The 26,488-nt window shown below is 44.3% G+C and overlaps 1 protein-coding gene across 2 annotated transcripts in view; it reads left to right on the top strand.

Moving 5' to 3' along the window:
• The window catches only part of TNKS2 (tankyrase 2), a 511,364-nt gene that overhangs the window by 53,830 nt on the left and 431,046 nt on the right, over positions 1 to 26,488 (top strand). The gene's annotated exons all lie outside the window — the stretch shown is intronic.

Below are 26,488 nucleotides of genomic sequence, written 5' to 3'. Positions count from 1 at the left end.
CTCCTAGCTCTGGCGATCTGCATGATGTTGCCTCTGTCCCTAAATTTTAATGAACAATTTTGCTACCACCGGCCGAGGAGGGGGGCCTGGCACTCTGAGCTCTTTCCACCAAGATCATAGTGGAGGTCTTATTTTTCAACATTTGTTCTATCAACCAAGTCTCCAAGTACACACCCATGCTCGGCCACTCCACCCCTTCAAGTAACCCTACTACCCAAATGTTATTCCTTCGGAGCGCACCTCATTTTCTACCCTGGCACGTCGCACTGCCACCTTTTTCTGGAGTGACTATCTGTTTGCCAACTCTGTGTGTGTCCCTCACCCTGTCCTTGAGATTTTTGTGGTCTTCCCATAGAAATACCACCTGTACGCCTAGGGTGGATGTCTGTGATCCATTGTGGGATGCACCGTCATTTGTGGCCCCTCTCTGGTCATGCCAGCCTTCACTTTGGCTGTAATGCTGTGTTTGCGTTCAGTGGCAGTTGTATGCGAATCCACCAGGCAGGAAATGTTGATCCCCTCTCACAGACCCTCCAGGTGTCGAGCTACTCAATCGAAGCACAGTGGGAATAGAGAAGACCTCCCAATGTAGGAAAGAGGAGGAGGAGAAACAACAACAAGTCTTGCAAAGCAGGGAAGGTGGTGGGAATGCACTGTTGCAGTTAAAAAGTTGGTGATCCTCGGGGCCCCCCCCCGCCCTCCCCCCCCCCCCCCATTTCCTCCTTCAACATCAATCAGAAATAGCACACCATGTGCACTGGGCACCAAGTTGGGGGGTGTCTCACCTCCAAGTTCCCTTGTCCGTGGCCTAGAAAGTTCAATCTACTCATCCTCGGCTGCCTCCCAGATCCACAGTTCGAGCAGGGGTACGTTCCCCTTCCCTTGCTTCCACCCTGCACAGTGTGACCTTGTGCTGTCAGTACTTGCACTGCATGGTCACCCAATCTGCGTTGTCACATGCAGTTCCCAGCCTGCTGGGCATCCTGTTGGTGTCGCAGTCAAGTCGTCCTTGGCAGGCCCACCTCTGTCGGTGGAGGTGAACCTGCCCTGTCGGTGTTTGGCCTTGCCATATCAGCGATTGGGTCTTGTCTGCCTTCCTCATTTTGAGCAGCAGGGGTGTACAGTGGTCTCATGGATAGGCTTCGGCTTCACACCGTGTCTGTCTGGCACCAGGGGTCAGAAAGCACTGCAGCATCTGGCATCTCATGTGTCCCATAGTTGTCAGCTGTCTCGCAGTGCAGTGTATGTCCTTTTATAGTGTGGAGTCTGGATGCGACAGAGGGTGGACACAAACCTGGAATGGTGTGGGCAACTCACATGGAATAGCCGCCAGGGAGTCATGCAGTGGGGGGGGGGGATATCTGGCAGCGCCAAGAGCCTCTGGAACATGAATCTGCCTCGAGGGGGCAGTTGTATGGCAGCGGTCGTGAGCCGAAGGTGCTCCCACTTGTTGGAGGTAGTCTGGTAGTACCAGCAGGTGAGCATTGTATAGTTGCAACGTCCATTAAGAGGCCCACAAAAGGCCAGTGACGTCCCAGGGAGTATGCAACTTGTGTCAGGGACTCCCTGCCAGTGGACATGTTCAGTCAGAGGTGCACTGGGAGGCCCTCAGTGATGGTTTGAGGGCCTTGAGTATAGGGTGAACTATGCGGCTGTTAAGACACAGTCTCGGGGTACCTCTTCCCACTTACTTAATTGGCAGCTCAACTTTTATGAGCATTGCAGGGTGCCCTCACCTGAAGACTCTTGAGGAAACCCTCACATCCAGAGGAGAGGGGCTAGGTGCGCTGCGTTCACCATGGGACCCACCGCCACTCGTTGGCCTGCAGCTCCTACATGGCCAAAATATTGCTGCAGAATAGTTTCAAGAGGTTCAGAGTCCGTGTAAGGAAATGCCTCCTTGGCATGGTTACCCCCTGACCTTTTTTGCCTTTGCTGATGCTATGTTTTGAATTGAAAGTGTGCTGAGGCCTGCTAACCATGCCCCAGCACCAGTGTTCTTTCCCTAACCTGTACTTTTGTATCCACAATTGGCACACCCTGGCATCCAGGTAAGTCCCTTGTAACTGGTACCTCTGGTACCAAGGGCCCTGATGCCAGGGAAGGTCTCTAAGGGCTGCAGCATGTCTTATGCCACCCTGGAGACCCCTCACTCAGCACAGACACACTGCTCCCCTCAGGGTGCCATGCCAGCCTCTCACTGCCTATGCAGTATAGGTAAGACACCCCTCTAGCAGGCCTTACAGCCCTAAGGCAGGGTGCAATATACCATAGGTGAGGGCACCAGTGCATGAGCACTGTGCCCCTACAGTGTCTAAGCCAAACCTTAGACATTGTAAGTGCAGGGTAGCCATAAGAGTATATGGTCTGGGAGTCTGGGAGTCTGTCAAACACGAACTCCACAGCACCATAATGGCTACACTGAAAACTGGGAAGTTTGGTATCAAACTTCTCAGCACAATAAATGCACACTGATGCCAGTGTACATTTTATTGTAAAACACACCCCAAAGGGCACCTTAGAGGTGCCCCCTGAAACTGTATCCAACTATCTGTGTAGGCTGACTGGTTCCAGCAGCCTGCCACACTAGAGAAATGTTGCTGGCCCCATGGGGAGAGTGCCTTTGTCACTCTGAGGCCAGTAACAAAGCCTGCACTGGGTGGAGATGCTAACACCTCCCCCAGGCAGGAGCTGTAACACCTGGCGGTGAGCCTCAAAGGCTCACCCCTTTGTTCCAGCACCGCAGGACACTCCAGCTAGTGGAGTTGCCCGCCCTCTCCGGCCACGGCCCCCACTTTTGGCGGCAAGGCCGGAGAAAATAATGAGAACAACAAGGAGGAGTCACTGGCCAGTCAGGACAGCCCCTAAGGTGTCCTGAGCTGAAGTGACTCCAACTTTTAGAAATCCTCCATCTTGCAGATGGAGGATTCCCCCAATAGGATTAGGGATGTGCCTCCCTCCCCTTGGGAGGAGGCACAAAGAGGGTGTACCCACCCTCAGGGCTAGTAGCCATTGGCTACTAACCCCCCAGACCTAAACACGCCCTTAAATTTAGTATTTAAGGGCTTCCCTGAACCTAGGAAAACAGATTCCTGAAACTACAAGAAGAGGACTGCTGAGCTGAAAAACCCCTGCAGAAGAAGAACAGAAGACAACAACTGCTTTGGCCCCAGTCTTACCGGCCTGTCTCCTGCCTTCCAAAGAAACCTGCTCCAGCGACGCTTTCCAAGGGACCAGCGACCTCTGAATCCTCTGAGGACTGCCCTGCTTCAAGAAAGACAAACTCCAGAGGACAGCGGCACTGCTCCAAAAGAACTGCAACTTTGTTTCAAGGAGCAGATTTAAAGACCCCTGCAACTCCCCGCAAGAAGCGTGAGACTTGCAACACTGCACCCGGTGACCCCGACTCGACCGGTGGAGAACCAACACCTCAGGGAGGACCCTCCGGCGACTCCAAGACTGTGAGTAACCAAAGTTGTCCCCCCTGAGCCCCCACAGCGACGCCTGCAGAGGGAATCCCGAGGCTCCCCCTGACCGCGACTGCCTGAACTCCATTTCCCGACGGCTGGAAAAGACCCTGCACCCGCAGCCCCCAGCACCTAAAGGAACGGAACTCCTGTGCAGGAGTGACCCCCAGGAGGCCCTCTCCCGTGCCCAGGTGGTGGCTACCCCGAGGAGCCCCCCCCTTGCCTGCCTGCACCGCTGAAGAGATCCCTTGGTCTCTCATTGAAAACCCGACGCGTGTTTGCACACTGCACCCGGCCGCCCCCGCGCTGCTGAGGGTGTACTTTTTGTGCTGACTTGTGTCCCCCCCGGTGCCCTACAAAACCCCCCTGGTCTGCCCTCCGAAGACGCGGGTACATACCTGCTGGCAGACTGGAACCGGGGCACCCCCTTCTCTCCATTGAAGCCTATGTGTTTTGGGCACCTCTTTGACCTCTGCACCTGACCGGCCCTGAGCTGCTGGTGTGGTAACTTTGGGGTTGCTCTGAACCCCCAACGGTGGGCTACCTTGGACCCAAAACTGACACCTGTAAGTGACTTACTTACCTGTTGAAACTAACAATAACTTACCTCCCCCAGGAACTGTGAAAATTGCACTGTGTCCACTTTTAAAACAGCTATTTGTGTTTTATGTAAAAAGTATACATGCTAATGTAATGATTCAAAGTTCCTAAAGTACCTACCTGCAATACCTTTCATTTGAAGTATTACATGTAAAATTTGAACCTGTGGTTCTTAAAATAAACTAAGAAAATATATTTTTCTATACAAAAACCTATTGGCCTGGAATAGTCTTTGAGTGTGTGTTCCTCATTTATTGCCTGTGTGTGTACAACAAATGCTTAACACTACTCCTTTGATAAGCCTACTGCTCGACCACACTACCACAAAATAGAGCATTAGTATTATCTCTTTTTGCCACTATCTTACCTCTAAGGGGAACCCTTGGACTCTGTGCATACTATTCCTTACTTTGAAATAGTGCATATAGAGCCAACTTCCTACATGTACCTTCTCCAGCTGCTTGTGTTTAGAGGCACAGCTGTCCTCAATGCCATAATTAAGCACCCTGGTCCAATTAAGCTTTTACATATTGGTACTACATTTGGTGGATCCCAGATCACTTGCTTTCCTTTGTTCATAGATGAATGCCATTTGAAAGCTCTAAATGCTGCACATATGTGGGATACTATAAAGAATGTAGTTATATATTTAATTACCATTAATTCTTCATAGCTAATACCACGTATGGTGAAAATCATCTTCAGAGCATGAAAAGAATAGACTCAAATTAAAATCTACAGTGATCAGGGTAAAAGTATTATTGTAGGAAAATGGCTCCTTGCTGCAGTTACCCCTCCCCCCACACTTTATGCCTGATATTGATGCTGACTTGACTGAGATGTGTGCTGGGATCCTGCTAAACAGGCCCCAGCACCAGTGTTCTTTCACTTATAAATGTACCATTGTTTCCACAATTGGCATACCCCTGGCACACAGATAAGTCCCTTGTAAAAGGTACCAGTGGTACCAAGGGGGCCCTGTGACCAGGGAAGGTCTCTAAGGGCAGCAGCATGAGTTGTGCCGCCCTAAGAGACCCCTCACCTAACACATGAACACTACCATTGCAGATTGTGTGTGTTGGTGGTGAGAAAAAGCCAAAGTCGACATGGCATCCCGCTTAGGATGCCATGCACACAAAATAGTGCCTGTGGCATAGGTAAGTCACCCCTCTAGCAGGCCTTAAAGCCCTAAGGCAGGGTGCACTATACCACAGGTGCGGGCACAGGTGCATGAACAATATGCCCCTACAGTGTCTAAGTCCATTCTTAGAAATTGTAAGTAGTGTGGCTATATTAAGTATATGGTGTGGGAGTTTGTGAAAACAAACTCCACAGCTCCATAATGGCTACACTGAATACTGGAAAGTTTGGTATCAAACTTCTCAGAATAATAAACTCAGGCTAATGCCAGTGCTGGACTTATTTCAAAATGCACACAGAGGGCATCTTAGAATTGCCCCCTGTATTTTACCCAATCCTTCAGTGCAGGTCTGACTGGTCTGTGCCAGCCTGCCACTGAGGGCCGAGTTTATAACTTCCTGGGGTGAATTCCCTTGTGCTCTCTGAGGCCAGAAACAAAGCCTGCACTGGGTGGAGGTGCTTCACCCCCCTCCACCCCCCCCCCGCAGGAACTGTAACACCTAGCAGTGAGCCTCAAAGGCTCAGGCTTCATGTTACAATGCCCCAGAGAACTCCAGCTAGTGGAGATGCCTGCCCCCTGGACACAACCCCCACTTTAGGCAGCAAGTCCAGGGAGATAATGAGAAAAACACCCCCTCAGCCAGGTCCACACCCAAGGTGACCAGAGCTGAAGTAACCACCCCCCCCCCCCCCACCACATTGGAAAATCCTCCATCTTGTTTTGGAGGATTTAGCCAATAGGAATAGGGATGTGCCCCCCTTCCCCAAAGGGAGGAGACACAAGGAGGGTGTAGCCGTCCTCAGTGACAGTAGCCATTGGCTCCTGCCCTCCAGCCCTAAACACACCCCTAAATTCAGTATTTAGGGGTGACCCTGAACCCAGGACTTGAGATTCCTGACAACCTGAAACAAGGACGACTGTGGACCTAAAAGCCCAGCAGAGACGATGGAGACAACAACTGATTTGGCCCCAACCCTACTGGCCTGTCTCCAGACTCAAAGAACCTGCAACAGGGACGCATCCAGCGGGACCAGCGACCTCTGCTGACTCGGAGGATTCCCTGCAACCCAAAAGACCAAGAAACTCCTGAGGACAGTGACTCTGTCTAATCTACAAAGAAGAAACCATCTTTAAAGGGACTCCAGCCTCACTCTGTAAGTGTGAGTCCCCAACACCCTGCACCCGACACCCCAGGCTCGTGTCAATGGGAACCAACGCTGCATCCCGGACCCCCAGGCGACTCCCACGACATGGACAACCTGAGACGACCTCCATGCACCCCCACGGTGACGTCTGCAGAGAGAATCCAGAGGCTCCCCCTGACCGCGACTGCCCGGTAACAACGAATCCGATGCCTGGAAGAAGCACTGCACCTGCAGCCCCCAGGCCCGAGAGAAACCAACTACTGATGCAGGAGTGACCTGCAGGCAGCCCTTATTTCCCAGTCGGTGGCTGGCCCGAGAAGCCTTGCCTGCTTCGCCAGAGTGACCCCCTGGTCCCTCCATTGATTCATATCTAAAACCAGACTCCTACTTTGCACACTGCACCCGGCTGCCCCTGTGACTCTGAGGGTGTATTCTGTGTGCCTGTTTGTGAGCCCCCCCATTTGCTCCACAAGGACGCAGGTACCTTCTAGCAGACTGCAACCGGAGCACCCCTAGTCTCCATAGGTGCCTATGTTATTTGGGCCGTGCGTTGAACTCTGCACCTGACCGGCCCTATGTTGCTGGTGCTGGGTGTTTGTGGTTGACTTGAAACCCCCCCCCCCCCCCCCCCCCCCCCAAACGGTGGGCTGCCTGTGCCCCGGAGACTGAACTTGTACGTGCTTTACTTACCTGATAAACTAACTTGTACTTGCCTCCTCCAGGAACTGTTGATTTTTTTTTTTTTCAGTGCCCACTTTTAAAGTAGCTAATTGCCAGTTTTGACAAAACTGTGTACATTACTGTTTTTTAATTCAAATTTCCATATTTACCCATGCCAAACACCTCACAATGTATATACTTACTTGAATTCTGAATCTTGTGGTTCTAAAATAAATTAAGAAAATATTTTTCTATATAAAAACCTATTGGCCTGGAGTTAAGTCTTTGAGTGTGTGTTTTCATTTAGTGCCTTTGTGTGTACAACAAATGCTTAACACTACCCTCTGATAAGCCTGCTGCTCGACCACACTACCACAAAATAGAGCATTTGTATTATCTAATTTTGCCACTATCGACCTCTAAGGGGAACCCTTGGACTCTGTGCAGACTATCTCTCACTTTGAGATAGTATATACAGAGCCAACTTCCTACAATTATGATCCTCTATTTTAAGGTCAATAATTGCACTTTGCACTTAGATGCCATCTACTGTTTTTGCCTATGTATGGGGTTTATACACACTTTTAGAATGATTAGTTTTGTATCTTGGTCCACGGTCCAGATTTCAAGTTTTACTCATAAAAGCCAGGGCTCTTGTGAATGGAGTCTCCTAATTTTAAATCTTTGTCCGATGAGATGTAGAGCCAATCCACCTTCAAGCCTTACTTTGTGCTTACTTTTTGTAGGTAAGTTGGTGATTTCAGAGTAGCTTACAATTCGAATTGGGGAAAGGCTCCAGGTCTCTTGTAACGTAATTGTATTGTTCTTATTCCAAAGAGAAATTACTTTTGGATTGTGCATTTTTGACTGTTGCCCTCTTACATTCCATTCCAAGAACATGTGTGTAGCTTGGCTACCTTTTTATAATTATTTACCCCTGTGTATGGATGAAGTTCACTTTTGTGTCGAGGGAGTAATGCTGCCGTTAGCCACCTCCAGTCACTCTCAAAAATGGAAATGCCAACAGAATGTACCCCATGCTTATGTTCTTTGTCACTTAAAAGCATGGCATTCACTGAGCCAGTTATGACTGTTTGTTTCTTGCTGAGGGAGGAAAGCTCACATGATCAACTGCAAGCAAGATGTTGGAAAGTTAGTGGTGCATACTTTGAATGACTGGGGATTTGGCCAATTTTCGCAGATTTTTCATTACTCCCCTTTTGTTCAGTTTTTACAATCAATGGGGGCTTACTCACGTCAGATAGGTTTGTGTCCATTTTGCTGATAAAGTTCTCAGAATCTAGTGTGGAGGACCACTTCTTATTGTTACCTTGAACTGATGTTCCTTTGCTAAATTGCAATGCTTAAGCATTTTTCTGAAACTGGGAAATTTTAAACCCCCATTCTCTAAAAATGTCCCTTTTCATAAAGTCTTGATCGACTGAATGCCAAGTAATCAATGTGGGATTTTTCTTTTGATTTCCATGTGGTTGCAGGAACTCTATACTGACTATTAAGGAAATATGAGCAAGTGGAAGATAAGACTTGAGTAATTTTACTATGATTACGTACGTACGTGTGTGTGTGTTTTTTTTTTTTTTTTTGTGCTGGTTTAATATTCATATTCTGGATTAAACAATATTTTTTTTATTAAACATCCCTGGGTACCCTGATGGAGCTCCTTCTGGTGTATTTTTTTTCAGGTCTGTGAACTCTGTTGGAAACTTTAATGAAGATTAGTTGTTAGAGTTGGGTAACTGACCATTAACACTAAGAGGAGTGTATTCTGCATTATCACCCTCTGTTCTATGATTCTGTGAACTGCAGCTTTGAGTTTCAGGGACATTGTCATGCTTGACTGTTTGCAATAATGGTTTCATGTAACTTCTTTTCACTGGACCTTATGTTGCTTCTAAGCTGTCTGAATGGGTGCCATGTTTGGTCAAGGGAGTAGTTAAGTAGAGTGTATTGTTCACTTGGAGTTTAATTGACATTGCATCTTTACTTGTATTTTTTTAATGACTGGTTACTATTTGAGCTTCCTGGCTAAGGGGAGATATTTTTAATGGCTTTGGAGAAGCCAAATTCCTGTTTGGAGCCCTCCCCTCAGGTTGGAATATTGGGAATTGTGTTCTTGGTTAGTGTGTTAGAAAAGTCTTATTCTTGATTTTCTTTTAAGTTTTGTTTAGTGCTTTGCTGAGCCCAGTCTGGTGAGGTGATAGGTCAAAAATGTTGTCACAAACAAAGTTGGGGATTTAAGATCCAATCTCTTTCCAGGATATGTTCCCTGCTTTGGGCTGGGTTGATTTCTGCATGATGCTTTAAAATTATGTGTATGTGTTTGCTTTTGTGTGACTACTACTGGGTAATTGCTTGATGTAGATGATCCTTCAGGGCTAATGGCAGGAGTAGACCTCTGTAAGTTGTAGTTGTGGTTCCATTGATTACCCAATTATGTAATGTCTCCTCTTGTTTTGAAATGTTTAGTATAAGACACTTGTTTTTATAGGTCCTCTTTTACTGATGTTAAAAGCTTTAGTAAATTGCTTAATTTATCAATCATGGTAATGTAAGTGAGTGTGCTTGGTATAGCTACTTACCCAGTCTATTCCAGAAACATATAGTGTCAATGCATTGAAATGCTCTACTTGTATGTCCAATTTAATTTGTTGGTAGTTTTGTGTGGTGTCAGATGCTTGAAGCATGTCTAAAAGAGCTGACCAGCTGCTTTCTCCTTGACTGGTTTTTGAACAGAGGCTCAATTTTACAGATTTAAGTTTTAAATGTTTCTCTAACAAATGAACACTTTACAGAAAATCAGTTGGTGTCTCTTTTTTGTTTTAAATAATTTAGGTGTCGGCAATTGATTGACTATTCCTTGGTTGATGGTTTTTAACAGGGCCTATGAACTTACCAATGTGTTTTGGTTGAGTGTAACTGCACGTTTTAGTTTTTGTTTCCTTTTTTGATGGGACTTCTGTGCCACTTAGATTGCCACATCTCATCTGCATTAGATATACCACTACAGGGTGATTATATTTAGCTTTTTTGGCATTCTCAGTGATGGGCACCATTCGGGTTGATACAGGGTGCCTCATTCAACTCATCCAAAACCATGCTACTTAGCTTCAGTTACTCACATTTTCCACCGCCAGTTAAAGGTTTTTAACCTGGATCGGAGGAGCTGATAGTGCATGTCTCCCCTGTCGGGTGGAGCTTTTATTCACCTTCAGTGACCCAAACACAAATGATTACCTGCCCCTGCCGCACCTTACTTGAATGAACTCTCCAGGAACTTTTGCCTAGGATCCACTTCTAGCTCATGGCCACAGTACAGCCAAGCCGAACGGTTCTCCACGATGTGGTGCGCTGGAGGAGGCGGACTGTGGCTCTCGTTGAGTGCCCCAGGTGTGTGTTTTTTTTAAAAATATTTCCCCACATTGTGGAAGTGTCATAGTTGTGTAATGTAACTTCATCGCAAGCAGGAGAATTGATTGCAATTATAAAAGACTTCTGCGTGACTAATGGATTGTGTTACAATCTATAAAGATAGCGATATGGTTTAGGACCGGTCCATGATTTTGGCCAGATGTGGTCACAGAGGTTTGTTGACATCTGCTGGTACACCTATCAGAAATAGGCCATGAATTTGAGATTTATTGGAGGCCGTACCATTTTTGCTAGAAAACTGCAGTAGTTAAATATGTTACACACGAGTGGAGATGACTGTCTCAGTGGGCAATAATTGACAATATTTTTTGTGAATGAGGTTGCAAATGACTATGCTGTGTGTCTGGGACGTAGGGAACAAATGAAAAATCAGACAGTGAAGTGGAAAATGTCAATAGCTTCTTGTCAATGTTAAATACGTCTCTTGATTAGCATAGGGAGCTACAAAATGATGGGCAAGCGATGAAAATAAAAGATAAGAGAAAGCAGGGTGTTCAAAAGATAAAGATGACCTATAAATGTCCAATGATGAGAGATATGTATTGCTAGATCTGATGATGTTGCCCTAGCAAGGTACTTGCATGGACCTATACATGTTTAAGTGCTGCTGTGGTTAGGCCATTAAAAACATGTTAGTTGAGTCCTCATTTTAGATCTATCGCACGTAATTCATGTCACAGATGTTTAACCTACCAGTAGGTGTATGTTGGCAGAAGAACTGGTGTGACTAAGTCACATCAGGCAGTCAGAAGGTCCTTTTACAAAATTATAAATCTATTTTATTGAAGTGCCCCTGTCCAGGGTCCTAAAGTATATACTAGTGGATGTTTACTTGTTCAGCAGATGGGTTGAAGCATACCCAACCCAAAGATCTTATGCCCTCACTGGAGCCCAGCTTTTTTTAAAGAGAGTTGATCTCTAAATTGGGTTTGCCTACTTCTTTAGATTCACAGGAACAGATTTTAAAATTTAGGCCACAGCACTTTGCACGGCACCCGACATTACCCAGAAGTTCAGCTGTGGATATCATCCGGGACCATCAGGAATTTTAGAAAGAGGCCACCGGTACCCTAAGAGCAAAGTCGGCAAAGGCATTGTGTCGACAGCATTGAAATGACCAGATGCCCTTCCCTTATGTGTGCGGAGGATGAGAAGCACACCCAGCAAGAAAACAGGCTTGTCTACCAATTAGGTTTTCACTGGGCGTGCTGTGAGGGTTCCTGGTATTCTCTCAGCTGCACCTCTGAATATTACTGATTATCTGGTTTTGGATTACTGCCAAGATGTGGCTGCTTTTGCACGAGCTATCTCTTGCCAGACCTTGACTTAGAACCTGTCGTGATGAAGAAACCTGTTCATTAGAAAGATCTAGAATCTTGGTGGAGAAGTCCTTTTCAGGTGATACTGGAGACAGGCATTTCTGCTGAGTGTGCTGAGTGTGGAAGTTTGCCACATTGGACCCTCACATGTCTAATGACTAGAGTAAAGACTGCTGATGAAGTAGTGATACAAGCCTTTAATTCACAGGGTCAAATGCTTGTTTGTTACATGGAGACGGTGGGGTGGGTGGGACAAACAGTTAAAGAAAAAGAACAACAAAATCAAAAACAAGCAGCATTTGCAGTGCAATAGATCTCACACTTGCAAGAGTTTGAGCTATTGGCATAAATGATAATGTCTTTTACCAATGTGTTTTCGCGTGGAGTGGATGTATGTGGGGTGGAGTGGAATTATGTGGGTTGAATTGGAATAGGTAGTTTTGGAATTGTGTGGAGTGTATTTGTGTAGTGGAATTGTGTGGCATGGTGAATAGATAGGGATGAGCGCAGTACAGTATAGATTGGAAGATAGAGACGGATAGATAGTTTGTGCACAAAGTGGTGAATGAACACTAGACAGAGGAGCAGAAGAGTGTGTGAGAAAGTAGGGGAGAGCAGGCCATAGATGTATAAAGAGGGAGCTTCTGTGTACGCAGACGACACCCCAAGAAGAGGAAGAGAGCCTGGGTTTGAGGGACGGAAAACTTGAAAAGGCACAGGAAAGAAACTGTGCTTGAAGATCTTAAGTGAACCACATGAGAGAGAAGAGTGTGTGAGAGCAAGAGAGGGAGGTGTGAGAGAGAGACGGATGAGTGGGGAGGGGAACCTGGGGGCATGGTAGTGAGAAGTGGACCAGCGCACAGACAGTTTAGCGAGGAGACAGGAAGTGTGAGGGAGGTTAAGGGTCACAGTGGAAATGTGAGATGAGAGGTGGTAGTGTGAGGGAGCGGTCAGTGGGACAATGGGTGTGTGGGGGAGAGATGACAGGGCTGGTGGAAGTGCAAGGTAGAGATGGGTTGTTTTGGAATTGTTTGTGGAATATTGTTTTCTGGAATTGTGTGGCGTGAAGTTGTGTAGTGGAAATGTGTGGCATGGTGTGCTGTGGATAGTAAATGGTATTAACTGTCATGGAAACATGTAGAGTGAGTTTGCGTGTGATGGACTTAATGTGGAATGTTACTGTGCATTGTGGAGGGGATGCATAGTTGAGAGGAGTACTGCAGGGTAGAGTGCAGAGGTGGACAGTGTGCAGGGTGCAGTGGGTGGTTTGCAGTGATGCAGAATAGAGTTGTGATGTGGAGTGATGCAGAGTAGAGTGCAGAGAATTGAATGCAGTGGGGAGAGTGGAGTATTGTAGAACGCATTGGCACAGAGTGCAGTGCTGCAGAATACAGTGGGGAGAGTGCATAGTAGAGTGGGGTAGATTGTACTGGCAGGGTAGAGTGGCACACAGTAGTGTGATGCACAGAGTATAGTAGTGCGGAATAGAGTGCAGTGGCGCAGAGTATGGTGCAGTGGCACAGAGCATGGTGCAGTGGCACAGAGCAGAGTAATAAAGCCAAGTGGCTCAGATCAGAGTGGCTTAGCGTACATTGGAGTAGAGTGCAGTGGCGTAGAGTTTTGCAGAGTAAAGTGACGTAGAGTGCATGGTGTAAAATAGAGTGCAGTAGAGTATAGTGGTGCACAGTGCAGTGGTGGACTGAAGTGATGTAGAGGGCAGTGGTGCATAGAGTAGTGTGGGGTAGAGTGCACTGGTGTAGAGTGGTGTAGGGTAGAGGCGACGAGTAAAGTATTGTGGAGTGGTACAGAATAGAGTGCAGAGATGCAGTGTGGAGTGGCATGGTGATGAGTGGTACAGGGTATAGTGCAGTGATGTTTGGAGTGATGCAGAGTAGAGTGCAGAGTTGTGGAGTGGTGCAGGGCAGAGTGGACTTGAGTAAGGTGGAGCATGCATGATATGGTAGAGCACTGCCATTACCGACAACACATCTTCAATTGGAATGACACTAACATTTGCACTGACATACAGTTTTACTGATAAAAGTATATAGCGCACAAACAATGTGTGGAAATGTCATCACCTATTGTATTGATTTGTTTTGATCGCATTAAAATATTTCCACCCCAATCGGAATTACCAACAAATATGCTTAATTCGTGCTTTCCATATTCTTAAATATCTGCACAACTAATTTACAGACATTTAAATGTTTTGTGGTAGAAACAAAATGTTGTACAGCACAACCCACGTAGCTAGTATTATTGTTACATAAATCCTCTCACTTTGAAGTCTGAGAAAGAAAAGTAAACACCAAAATTGCTGGAAGGCGGAGCCTGACATTTGACCTCTGTCTTTGAATGCACAGCAAATGTGACAAGTTAACAAGATTTAGCGGCCTGTTTACTGAAATTCTATACTGGTGGAAGAATAAAGTAAAAAGGGTTTGGGCACTAACTCAAGCTGGACAGCCTAAAACAAATAAAGCCAGCAAACAGAAAGCAAGCAAATGTGAGTTCCAAACCACAAACCTAATGGTAAGCAATGAGCGGAATGCATTCCCAGGGAACCTTTCCAAATGTCATCAAGATGTTGTTAGGCTTTGACCTAAAAGCAGTCACCCTTGCATTCCACTGAAGGATGCAGTGAAACAGACAAAAGAACAAACAGTAGCCCACCATCAAACATCAGAAAAGGGAGGGTAGAAAGAGCTGCAGATGGGACAGGAAGGCAAAGTCCCGGCCCTATAAATACCAAACCATTGGCAGGAGAAATGGTGGAAGACCATTCTAGTCCTTATGTTCAAGGCACATACGAAGAACAGGAAAAAGACCATCAATCTTCACACCAAATACAAAATGTAGGAGTGGGGCAAAGCAGGTCATGGGTGGGGACATGAAGCAAAAATTATTTTCCCAAAAGTACCATGACCCGCAGCAATGTAGGCAGGGCAAAGCCTCTTTGGGAACAGTAGACAAGCCCCATGATGAGCCCCAAATCCATGCTAAAAAAAAAAAAAGTGAGACTGGATAATTCAGCCTTTCAGAGATGGTGCAACGGCACACATCCCACATGCCTCCAGACCAGCATGGAAGAAAGTGGGAAGGCAGAGTCCATCTCCGAACCCCAGCCAAGGAACACATCTCAAACCAAGCCCTCAGCAGGGAGTCAGGGGAGAGCATTCAGAAAGTGAACACTAACACCACACACCGCACATTAAGCCCATCATAGAGTCAAGCCACTTAAAAATAGTAAAAGGAGACAAGGAACATGTCTCCCAAGCCCTAAGTCCCGTAGCACAGAAGTAAGCCCAAATGCAGCCTTCATTCAAGCAAAATGCTAGAGTGACTGTGACCGCCTCTCCAGTGAAGGCAGCCCTAGTGCCATACATGGAGAAAGGACATCTGAGCTCCAAGCCCAGACTGGGTTCAGGCAGTGGCAATCCAAATATTAGCAACAGTACCACACAGACATTAACAGGCCCAGCAGAGAGGCACACACGCAACCTAAACAAGATGGAGACAGTGATAGACAGTGCACCTCCCACAAGCACCCAGACAACAACAGATCATAAGGAAAAGTGCAAACACAGTTGGTACCCAGGGAGAACTAGTAACTGTCCCAGAGATGTCAGGATATACTTACCTCGTCACACATTTCAGCTGCAGTGTTGTGCGTCTAAGCTTGGTCACATGTAACCATGTTAACCTCTTAGCTGCTGGGCCTTCCCCCCCCCCCCCCAGCGCTGAGCCCTTTTTTGGCTATTTGGGGTAGTTTGCGCTTAGCCCTTCATAACCTTTTGTCCACATAAGCTATCCACGCTGAATTTGCGTCCTTTTTTTCCAACCTCCTAGGGATTCTAAAGGTACCCAGAGTTTCTGGGTTCCCCAGGAGGAGACCAAGAAATTAGCCAAAAATACACCTTAAAATTTTGTTTTTTTCAAAAAAATGGGAAGAAAGGGCTGCCGAAGAAGACTTGTGGTTTTTACCCTGAAAATAACATCAACAAAGGGTTTGCGGTGCTAAAATCACCATCTTCCCAGCTTTCAGGAACAGGCAGAGTTGAATCAGAAAACCACATTTTTCAACACAATTTTGGCATTTTACTGGGACATACTCATTTTTACTATTTTTGGTGCTTTCGTCCTCCTTCCAGTTAGCTTTCTGGGATCCATTGTTGGTTTCACACCCATTTCTGTCACTAAGTGTTTCTGAAAATTAGACAAAATTCTGATTTCATTTGTATAGATCCTACAAGGTTTTCCTACAGAAAATAACTGCTGGAATTTTTTTTTAATTGAAATTGAGCTGAAAAAAACAGCAATTTTTCTCAGCGTTTTACTCTGTAACTTTTTCCTGCAATGACAGATTTTTTTAAAGCAATATACAGTTACATATGCTGGACTCTTCTGGTTGCAGGGATATATAGGGCTTGTAGGTTCATCAAGATCCCTAGGTACCCAGAGCCAATAAATGAGCTGCACCTTGCAATGGGTTTTCATTCAATACCGGGTATACAGCAATTCATTTGCTGAAATATAAAAAGTGCAAAATAGGTATCAAGAAAACCTTTGTATTTCCAAAATGGGCATAAGATAAGGTATTGAGCAGCAGTGGTTATTTTCCCAACTCTGAATTCTGGGGTGCCCATACTAGCATGTAAATTACAGGCCATTTCTCAAATAGACGTCTTTTTTTACACACTGTCTTACATTTGGAAGGACAAAATGTAGAGAAAGACAAGGGGCAATAACACTTGTTGTGCTATTCTGTGTTCCCCCAAGTCTCCCGATAAAAATGGTACCTCACTTGCGTGGGTAGGCCTAATGCTCGCGACAGAAAAGGCAATATGGACACATCACATTTTTACATTGAAATCTGATGTGTGTTTTGCAAAGTGCCTAGCTGTGGATTTTGGCCTCTTGCTCAGCCAGCACGTAGGGAAACCTACCAAACCTGCACATTTTTGAAAACTAGACACCTAGGGGAATCCAGGGTGGGCTGACTTGTGGGGCTCTGATCAGGTTCTGTTACCCAGAATCCTTTGCAAACCTCAAAATGTGGCCCCAAAAAACTTTTTCCTCACATTTCGGTGACAGAAAGTTCTGGAATCTGAGAGGAGCCACAAATTTCCTTCCACCCAGCTTTCCCCCAAGTCTCCCGATAAAAATGATACCACTGTTGTGGGGGTAGGCCTAGCGCCCGCGACAGGAAATGCCTCAGAACTCAACGTGGACACATCACATTTTCACAAAGAAAACAGAGCTGTTTTTTGCAAAGTGCCTAGCTGTGGATTTTGGCCTCTAGCTCAGCCGGCACCTGGGGAAACCTAGCACACCTGCACATTGTTGAAAACTAGACACCTAGGGGAATCCAAGATTGGGTGACTTGTGGGGCTCTGGTCAGGTTCTGTTACCCAGAATCCTTTGCTAACCTCAATATTTGGAGAAAAAAACACCTTTTCCTCACATTTCGGTGATAGAAAGTTCTGGAATCTGAGAGGAGCCATAAATTTCCTTCCACCCAGCATTCCCCCAAGTCTCCGATAAAAATGGTACCTCACTTGTGTGGGTAGGTCTAGTACCCGCGACAGGAATAGATCACACAACGGTCAATGTTGGTACTTACATGAGGCAACTGTTGACCCTGGGGTGATCCATTCCCTACGCAGGCACTAGGTATACGCACTCAAGTGGGGTAGTGTTTTTATCAGGACAGGTGAGGAATCACTGGGTGGTAGGATTTTTGTGGATCGCAGCATATTCCTGTAGTTTGTGTGACAGAAATTCAAGAAAAATATAGTTTTTATTCAAAGTCACACCTCTGTGGACACCCCCGGATGTCTAGTTTCCAGAAATGTTTGGGTTTAGTATGTTTCTCTATATAGCCACCGAACCCAGGACCAAAAACACAGGTGCCTGCCTTACAAAACCAGTTTGTTTTGTGATAGTTAATTTTGATGTCTCCACAATACAATTTGGGCAGTGGAATTCGGTGCTGAACTAAATTGGGGAGCTCCCAAGAGAGCACCCTCTCTGAGCTTGCCCCCGGATTCACCTGCTCTCTGGGTTGGGCTAACCCACTATTAACCTGTTGCACAGACTGTGCTTGCGAAGGGATAAGAAGACTGCCCTCTTCACCTCCCTCACAATTTACTGGAAGGAGTTATCCAATGGGACTCCTCCAACTGAAAAATCACTCCCAGAGTCTGTGCCATTCTCCTATCCCTCAAATGCTGTCTCAGTATCTGCTGTCTCTGATCCTATGTCAGAGCTGTCCTCTATAACCAGAGTGCCGTCGGCAGCAGTCAAGGAAGGCTGCGATCGAGGGCCAGGAAAAGCGTTCAGGAAGGCCTCGTATGAAAGGGGAGAGCCGGCCGCTTCCTGCTCAGATGGGGAAAACAACACTGTGGCTTATGTCACAAAGGGGTGGGTGGGGGGAGACACGGAAGCTCTTCTGTGTCTCCCAGGGTTTAAAAAAAAAATAATCCTCGGGTGTGACGCACTCGAGGATTTTCCAACACCCTCCCTGGTGTCTGCCACCGGTCGTGACCCGCACCAGGGAGGTAGTGGGCATTAAAGGGGTTAAAGAGTGTTGTAAACACAATGTCTTATATTCTGGCCTGAGCTCTTGGATTGTATGTGAGTCAGTTCACTGGCTGGTGTATGGACACAAAGCCAGAGTCACTATTTCAATTAATACTCTAGTCACTACCAGTGACTGTCCTTAGCGCATATACGGCCTCTTCTCTTTTTGATATTTAATAGTAAACACATTAATAATATAGTTCCACCCTGTAATTGCTTTTACGAAGTTGAATGATAGTCCATGTATGACCCAGTAATGAAAGGGTATTTCGACTGGCGATAATGGAATTTGTGACCTGCTATTCACAGACCATTGACCGCAGCGGCCTTTTAGCATCCCGAGCCATTTATTAATCGTATCCTAATTTCTCAGTGGTTGAAATACACCTTGATTAAGAGAAAGATGCCATTTTTGTTTTGGTCTTGGAGATTCAGGAATTGCCAGGTGGTTGTACATTAATAAGAATTTCCCTTTGTTTAACATTTTTGCTCTTTCTGGATTTGGTATAAATTATGTATTTTGTAGGCATGTATAAAGTACATTATGCAAAGGTCCCCGTTGTGTGTGCGCTGCAACTACACATATACGCAGATCTCAGATGTTTGTGTCTTCCCTCTGAGATCATCTGCAGAGAGGTTTCAACAGTCATATGGCATTCAGTAGCTGAGAAATATGGAATTGATCAGATGTGCCTTGTGCTGAGACTTGTCTGCACTTAGCTAGATTCAGGAGAACTGCCATTAGAGGATGTAATTAAACTGCCACTAAAATATAACAACAATTGGCTTAATCTCCCCACCTTATAAAAACAAACTCAACAGTACTTGACATACCTGCAAGAGTAGAAACTGAAATCAGCTGTAAACCTCTGCAGACCTATTCAATAATAATCTTTATTATTGTATTATTAGAACCGTACCTTTTGGCAGTCTTACTGTGAAAGGGAAATGCCAATCGTAGAGGAAGGAAATGACTTTAGTTATATAGAACCTCCAGCATATATGCAGCCCTTTTGAAAAGCAGGCATTTTTTCTAATGATTATTTGTAGCTTTCAACATTTGACAGACTGTCAGCATGAGCAGGTCCAAGTACTTTGCCTGTTTCCTGGTTTCTACTTGGAAGAGCAATCAGTAGTCCCTCCTTCTGTTTGACACTGCTTCAAAAAGTAGCATCTATTTAAAAAAAGAAAAAAGTCATGAGCCTAATGAGGCTGACATGCGTGAAAAAGATGGGAGGTGCTTGCAGCCTATATTATAGATACAGCAAGCCTCGAAGAGACCGCGCATAGGCTGCCAAGGTGAGACTTAATAAGAGAATCAAACTTCAAAAACTCTAACCCTGAAAAGCTCAAGAGGAACTCTGTGTGCCCAGGTGCAAGTTGTGTAAATCAAGAAACAAGTAAAGATGAAAACGAGGCAAGTGAAAGAAATGTGACTGAAGATTAAATCCTGGTAACCCGCTTTCCGAAGGTGTGTGAGATGGAAAAACAGCATTGCAGAGAGTTGACAATCTGAAGAAAAATGGTTTGAATGACACTCTGAAAAGCATGAATTCAGAAGATTAATAAGAGTTAAGATGCCGAACAAGAAGTACACAGCTCCTAAATGGACATATTTGGCAAAGATGAAATCAGAAGAATGAGACTGAACTGATAGATTTCTATTTGAGAAACCTTCCCAAATAGACATGAACAGAGAATAAAGGCGATTCTCTTTGAATAACTTCCTGATGTTGTAAAGGAACTGAATTTTTACATCTTTGAAAATATTTTTTGATGTTTGAAGTGTCAATTTTCCTCCAGAACTTTCTTAGATCAGAGTCTTAGTTAGAGATTTGTGTTTCTGCATCCATTTTTTTAATAGTAGTGGCTCACATTTGAAAATATTACTTTTTTACATTGGATATCCACCTAAAGATAGTTTGGTGACTACATTGAAATTTATTAACTGAACTGCTGAATTATATGCCTGCTTCTGCTTCCATCAACTTAGTTTTGAAAAAATGAAATTATAGACATCAAATTGCCTACGTTTTAAAGAATTCTTGAAATTTTTCACCTTGTTAGGCGATTTAGATTTGATTTTTTTTTTTTTAGTTGTAGTTCCTATAGAAATTAGATGGCTACATGAAAAAAATGTTTTTCCTTGGCTACAAAAATATTTATTTTAATTAGTTTTAAAGGTAGATTAGCGAGTTTAGACTAGGCTTTATTTACTGTCATTTAACTTTTCTATTTAAACAATATGAAATGGATTTAATCTGTACCTGCCCTTGTAAAGAAATATCTTTACAAACATTGTTGCAGTTCACTTTTTATTTTGGCAAATATCACAATAGTTGACACACAAAACTCTTCTGAAGTCTTGACACTCTTCTGAAAAAACTTGCCGTTAATTGTATTGATCGGTTTTATGCTGTGCGTAAATTCATTATTTTCTCTAGGTGTGTCTGTTTGCTTTTTTCCTAAAATCAGTCATTTGGTACCATAACGACTGCTGCTCTGATGGCATTAAATTAAGAGATCGATTTTGTTGCTGTGTCTGTTTTTCAATTTTACTTTATGATCCCTCCTCAATTATTGTCCTCATGTATTTGTTTTTATGTACTTCATGATTATTCTCCAATAATCAAATAAAAGTGATTGATAGTGAGTCTGTATTCTCTGGATGTACATGCTACAAATAACAAAAATGTCTCGCAGCATAATACTGTTACAATAAATAGAAGGTTAGATCACAGAGGTAGTTCGTATAATATTTTAGAGAAAAGTTTGCAAAGGTAGTACAGATCACAAATGAACAATTCTGATTGTTACATCAGTTTCAAAAAGTGTTACATATACACATTTTCCTTTTTACTATGGATGGCATGTAGCGTTTACATATCTATTCCAATTGGTCAGGGCTTACTTGAAGAATTCAAAGTGGATTACGATCTTCCTCCAGACAAACTGCATGAAATGGAAAATGTGGTTTCTGATAATAAACATAACAGACCTATTATGCTCCAAAGCTCAAATACTAGCAACAAAAGAGTGCATGTAAATTGATAATTGCAGAATGTAATTGTATATTAAAGAATTTAATGAGAAGAAAGACGAGAAATCAATTACAGGAGGAAGCCGACATTAGATATTGAAGTTCACAGTTGCATCCTAGACTTAGGATTGCTTAAACGAAGAAGGGAGTTATATGATGCGAGAGAAACGTGATGAAGGGGGTGTGTCTGTAATAATTGCAACAAGTGAGTGAAGTTATATATCTGATAAAAAGTTGGGTGATTCAGTATTTAGAGGTATTTATCACGTGTAGTAAAACAGCCTATTTTAACATTCCAAGTAACTGGGTAGATACACGCTACTTGGCATTAGTTTTTCTTAAGGTATACCGTACTGTTAATTTGATTGAAACTAATGGAGTGAGTTTTAAGAGAGTGAAATGTGGTTTTGGACAAGTGCTTGTTTGGCATGTTGATCCCCTCTATTGGCTTGGCTTTGAATAATGTGAAAATTGGAAAGTTGTCTACTTTAGTGGATCATTTGTCTAATAACACGGCACATCTATTAACTACAATTTAAAGAGAAGATGGTAGCCCATTTGTGAAATGGTTATTTGAACCAGCTTGTTTAAGCCATTTTACTAGCGAAGGAAGGTGACATGTAATTAAAGTCCAGCTGTGTTCTATGTTTGTGCCTGATAATGGAAATTAACAAATATTGCTAATATAGTTGATATTGCACATGAATGTAAAACTTTGTGAGTAACTGGGGTATGATAAACAGTAAATTTATGGTTTAGTAAGATTGTGAAGATGGTGAATGGTTTGGTGATGGCTTACTAAAGAAGATAATTACACCCATAATAATTCCTAATGGAAGTCTGATATTAACATTTTAGAAGTTATCTGTTTTAAGAGACATCTGAAATGTGGTTGTGGAAAGAAGATGATGACCAGAAAAAGAGAAGAGATTGAAATGGGTGACCTCAAAGTAAATTTGTATGATGAGATGAATGCTTTGGAGATGACACAGCTGAAGAAATCAAGAATGATTGATGATGTGCTGTAGTGTAGTATAGAGTAGTTTGAGGATAATTCAGAAATAATAGGACCGGGGGCGGGGGTATTGGACAGTTTTTATTCATTTAAAATAATGCTTTATTTTCCTGTTGTTTAGGTTTGCATAACTATACTGTGATAGGCATTACTGGGCCTCAGCCTGTTTGCACTGACTTGCAGTTTTCATTTATAGACTAATGGTGATGCTTTTATTTTCTTTGCTTTGAATGAGCTTTCATGTTCCTGTCTCGAGCTGGCGTTTTTTTCCCATTAAAAAAAAAAATATATATATATATATATTTATATATATGTTCGGTGGCATGTGTAGCTGCAGATACACATGCTGTGCATTATCCTGCCATCTAGTGTTGGGCTCGGAGTGTTACAAGTTGTTGTTTTTCTTCGAAGAAGTCTTTTCGAGTCACGTGACCGAGTGACTCCTCCCTTTTGGCTCCATTGCGCATGGGCGTCGACTCCATCTTAGATTGTTTTCTTTCCGCCATCGGGTTTGGACGTGTTCCTCTTCGCTCCGTATTTCGAATCGGGAAAGTTAGCTAAATTATCGAAAATTAGACTGTATTGTTATCGTTCGGTACCGGGTTAGTGTTAGTGTATCGGCACCGACATCAAGAGCGCTCCGGCGGCCCTTCGGGGCTTCCACTCTTCACCGAGGCCTGGTCGGCCCGACCACACCCATCGTCCCAGACTAATGGACCGGACCCCCTTCCGTTTCTGTCCTAAGTGTCATTCGAAGTATCCTTATACAGACCAGCACCGGGTCTGTAATCTGTGTTTATCACCTGAACACAGGGAGACTACAAATGGCGTCAAAACCGAAAGAACAGCTCGACGTCGGAGAGGAGGAAAGCATCTCCATCCAGGGGACGGACTCTGATGAATCCGAAAGTGAACGACCCTCGACGGTGCAACGAACCGTGAGTAAACCTGCCCCGTCCAAAACTCAGGGTCACACCAAAACATTTAAGGCCATGGGGACACCACCGCCAGCAGGCCATTGCTCAACCCACCGAAAGGAAGTTGACCAAACATCGGCACCGAAAAAGGGCAAAGAATTGCCGAAGACTTCCGACGCCGGTCGAGATTCCGGCACCGAACGATCTCGACACCAAGAGTTCGATTCGCCCAAAGCAAGGAAAATATCTTTGGATCCGAAAAAGACTGTGACAGAAACCTCGGTACCGAAAAAAGCGGCTTTGGAGCCGAGAAGAAGCTCTTATACAGAAGAGCAAGAACTTTCCAGCCAATTCAAGGAAAGACATCGATTTGAGCAGGAGTTAGGTATGGAGTAACCGGACCATACACAAAGGAGGTTGCATATCCAAAAAGAGACTGGAAAAATACAACTTTTACCTCCACTCAAATCTAAAAGGAAACTTGCATTTCAGGAGACAGAAATGCAACCTAAGGCAAAAGTGGTTAGAGACAAATCTCCACCACCAAGGTTCTCACCACAACCTTCCCCACCGCACTCACCACAACTGTCACCAGTGGGAACACCTATAATGTAGTCACCCACACATTCTGGGATGACACAGGATGATGCTGATGCCTGGGACTTATATGATGCACCAGTATCGGATAACAGTCCGGATTGTTATCCAACAAAGCTGTCACCACCAGAAGACAGTACTGCATATACGCAGGTACTATCCAGGGCAGCTACGTTCCACAACATAGCAATGCACACAGAGCCAGTGGAGGATGATTTCCTGTTTAACACTTTGGCATCCACCCACGCTTCCTATCAGAGTCTGCCAATGCTCCCGGGCATGCTCAAGCACGCGAAACAGGTTTATCACGCCTACAGTTCAGAAGAAGTACAAACCTCCCCCATAGATCCTGTGTTCATAACACAACAACTTACACCGGACTCAGTGGTTGTAGGGGTGGCAAGAAAAAGAGCAAACTCTCAATCGTCAGGAGACGCTCCACCGCCTGACAAAGAAAGCAGAAAATTTCACGCAGCAGGCAAGCGAGTGGCAGCACAAGCAGCCAATCAATGGCGGATTGCAAATTCGCAAGCCCTACTTGCACGCTACGACAGGGCACACTGGGACGAGATGCAACACATCATACAGCACCTGCCCAAGGAACACCAAAAACATGCCCAGCAGGTAGTGGAAGAAGGACAGGCCATATCTAACAACCATTTAAGGTCCGCACTAGACTCGGCAGACACGGCAGCACGAACTGTCAACACGGCGGTAACCATTCGCAGACATGCATGGCTGAGAAGTTCTGGATTCAAGCCAGAGATTCAACAAGCGGTGTTGAATATGCCGTTTAATCCACAACAGTTGTTTGGCCCGGAAGTGGACACAGCCATTGAGAAATTGAAAAAAGACACGGACACGGCTAAAGCCATGGGTGCGCTCTATTCCCCACAAGGCAGAGGCACCTTTAGAAAACCACTATTCAGCGGAGGTTTTCGGCAACATCTTCAGCTGAAGTAAGCTAAACAGTGTGATAGAAGAAAATAAAACAAGACCGTGAAACTGGTTATTGTAAAATAACAGTGCGAGGCTAAATAAAATGCATCTAGGGCAAAGTGCACAGATGCCTAATACTTTAAGAAAACGCGCAAAAGGCTACATTAAAAATGCTACAACATTATTTCAGACAACCTCAACTCCTACAGGCTAAACCACTGCTTTTTTGGGGAGACTACTGCTTGGTAGTCTATGCACAGCACGTGTATCTGCAGCTACACATGCCACCGAACAGAAAATGTAACTTACCCAGTGTACATCTGTTCGTGGCATGAGACGCTGCAGATTCACATGCGCCCTCCCACCTCCCCGTTAGCCTGTAGCCATTTTTAGTTGAATGAAAATTGTAAATATGTAAATAAATATTATTTTAATAGACCTTAGGTACGTACAGAACTACTCCATTGCATGGGCACCTCTAGTATACACACAACTCCTACCTCACCCTCTGCGGGGAAAACAATCTAAGATGGAGTCGACGCCCATGCGCAATGGAACCGCAAGGGAGGAGTCACTCGGTCTCGTGACTCGAAAAGACTACTTCGAAGAAAAACAACTTGTAACACTCTGAGCCCAACACTAGATGGCAGGATAATGCACAGCATGTGAATCTGCAGCATCTCATGCCACGAACAGATGTACATTGGGTAAGTGACAATATATATATATATATATATATATATATATATATATATATATATATATATATATATATATCTTCTTCATGGTGCTTCAGAAGTTACACATAAAATACATTGTTGTGATCCTTTAGAAGGGAGCTGTGTTCAGGAGATGTGCTGTACAAGTAAATATATCAAGACCTGCCTAGACAACAACTTCACTTAATTTCTTAAACGGTTTATTATATTTTGTTTGCTTCTGTACTGCAATGTCATTTCTTTTGTTTGTAGGGTAAAGAGTGTTGAATAGTTATTCGTAATGCAAGTGTTTTCTAAATGTTTCTTTTCCAAATAACACAGTCTCTCCAGTGTTGATTGGCTCATACCATGGAACTTTGTTAGTTCAGCACTATAATGCCTGAATCTCACCATGCCGAGTTTGTGGCTTTTCGCTGTCTTAAACCTGTAAAATGTGCCCTTTCTGGTTAGTGTGCGTTACTTTTCTTTCAAACTGAGCAGTCTCTGTCCCAGACTGGTATCTCTTTCTACTCGACTCTTTGCTTACATTCTTCATGTTGGTCTGTCTGCTGATCATACTTTGAGACTTTTCTTGTTTTTTTGATCTGTGCAGTCTACACTAGTCTATTTGGTAAAACTTAGACTTTTCGCTCTGTCCTTGGAGACAGACTTCATGTTGGTCTTTTTGATCATTTATACCTAGACATCCCTTGCCTCTTGAAAAGAGCATGTTTATGCTAGTTATTTGCTGAACTACATTTTGTTTCTGGCTATTTGCTTTGGAGGAGGAGCTTATTTTATCACCTGTTGCAATTGGCATTATATACGCGGATTTGAATTTTACTAACTATATTTTCACCTTCTGTAACAATTCCTAAATTTTAACAATCCTTTAAGAATTTGACTCTGTATTTT

The sequence above is a fragment of the Pleurodeles waltl genome, chromosome 6, assembly GCF_031143425.1.
Source record: "Pleurodeles waltl isolate 20211129_DDA chromosome 6, aPleWal1.hap1.20221129, whole genome shotgun sequence".
Taxonomy (NCBI): domain Eukaryota; kingdom Metazoa; phylum Chordata; class Amphibia; order Caudata; family Salamandridae; genus Pleurodeles; species Pleurodeles waltl.
Note: the sequence above shows the minus strand (reverse complement) of the source record. Positions and strands in the feature narration are given on the sequence as shown.